Below are 1841 nucleotides of genomic sequence, written 5' to 3' on the forward strand. Positions count from 1 at the left end.
GTATGGATCACAGCAAATTATAAATAACATTGCAAAGAATGGAATCCAGAACATTTCATTGAGCTTATGAGGAGCCTGTCCATAGATCAAAAGGCAGTTGTTAGAACTGAACAAGAGGATTGTTGTTAAGTGCCGTTGGTTCTGACCCATAGCTACCCTGTGTAGGGTGTCTGAGGAGTGGCTGCTGAGCTTGAACTGCTGACCTTGCAGTTCAAATCGACTTTGCAGTCCAGCACATTAATCCACAGCGCCACACCAGGACTCTGAACAAGAAGATAGTGAATGGCTTAAAACCAGGAAAGGTGTGTGTCAGGGCTATATCCTTTAACCATATTTATTCAATCTGTATGTGAGCAAATAATTCAAGAAATAGGATTAGAAGAAGAATATGGCATCAGAATTGGAGGCAGACTCTTGAACAACCTATGATATGCAAATGACACAACCTTGCTTGCTGTAAGCAAAAAGGACTTGAACTATTTACTGATGAAGATCAAAGACTACAGCCTTTTGTTTGGATTATACCTCAATTGAAATAAATAGAAAATCCTCACAACTGGAGCAATAAATGACATCGTGGTAAACAGATCAAAGAATGACGTCGTCAAAGACTTCATTTTGCTTGAATTCACAATCACCACTCATGGCAGCAGCTGTTAAGAAATCAAATGACATATTGCCTTGGGCAAATCTGCTGCAAAAGACCTCTTTAAAATGTTAAAGAACAATGGTAGCACTTTGATTTTCATATGCATGTGAACATTAGACGATGAATAAGGAAGACCAAGACGAATCCATGCACTTGAATTGTGGGATTGGCAAAGAATACTGGATTTGCCAGAAAAATAAGCAAATCAGCCTTGAAAGTACATCAGAATGCTCCTTAGAAGTGAGGATGGTAAAACTTCATCTCTTATATTTGGGACATGTTGTCATGAGGAACTAGTCCCTGGATAAGGACATCAGGCTTTGTAAAGTGGAGGGTCAGAGAAAAAAAGGAAGACATTCAACCAGATGCACTGACACAGTGGCAGCATAAAGGGCTCAAACGTAACAACAATTGTGAGGATTGCACAGGACCGGGCAGTGTTTTGTTCTGTTGTGCACAGGGTCACTCTGAGTTGGAACTGACTCAACAGCACCTACCAACAGCAACAACGCAATGCACCTCCCAATGCTTCAAGGGTATTACAGGCTGTCCTAGGAGAATTTCACTGGAAAATCTTACCACAGCCACCCTATACTCCTGATCTTGCCCCTTCAGATTTCTTCTTGTTTCCCAAACTCAAAGAAAAATCAAAAGGAATATGATTTGAATCCATCAAGGATGCAAAAACTGCAGTTTTGATATGAAACAGGAGGAGTCTTTTAAAAAAGTCACTGAAAAATAGAATTAAAAAATAATTGAATTTGTCCATGAACTTTTCAAAGCTCCCTCATAAATTGAAAAGCACAGCATTCTTAGGTGGTGCGGGGGAAGGGTTAGAGAGATGAAGACACCACTGTGATAGTTAGGGTTGTGTGTCAACTTGAATGGGATCCCAGTGGTTTGACAGTTGAGATGTGGTTATCTCCTACTATAGGCATAGTTAACTCTATGATGATTGGCTACGAGCAGCCAATGAATTGAAAGGATGTTTCCTTGAGGGTGTGGCCTGCTCCCAATATAATGGACATACAGGAAAAGCTTGCTCTGGATTTGGGACTCTCCACCTCTATGATTGTGAACCATTTCCTTGATAAAAATTTCTCTTTATATATGGAGTCCTGGTATGGCACTGGATCACAAAAGTCAGTTTGAACAGCAAGGTTGGTGGGTCAAATCCACCAGAAATCCTATA

The sequence above is a fragment of the Chrysochloris asiatica genome, unplaced genomic scaffold (assembly GCF_000296735.1).
Source record: "Chrysochloris asiatica unplaced genomic scaffold, ChrAsi1.0 scaffold00015, whole genome shotgun sequence".
NCBI lineage: Eukaryota > Metazoa > Chordata > Mammalia > Afrosoricida > Chrysochloridae > Chrysochloris > Chrysochloris asiatica.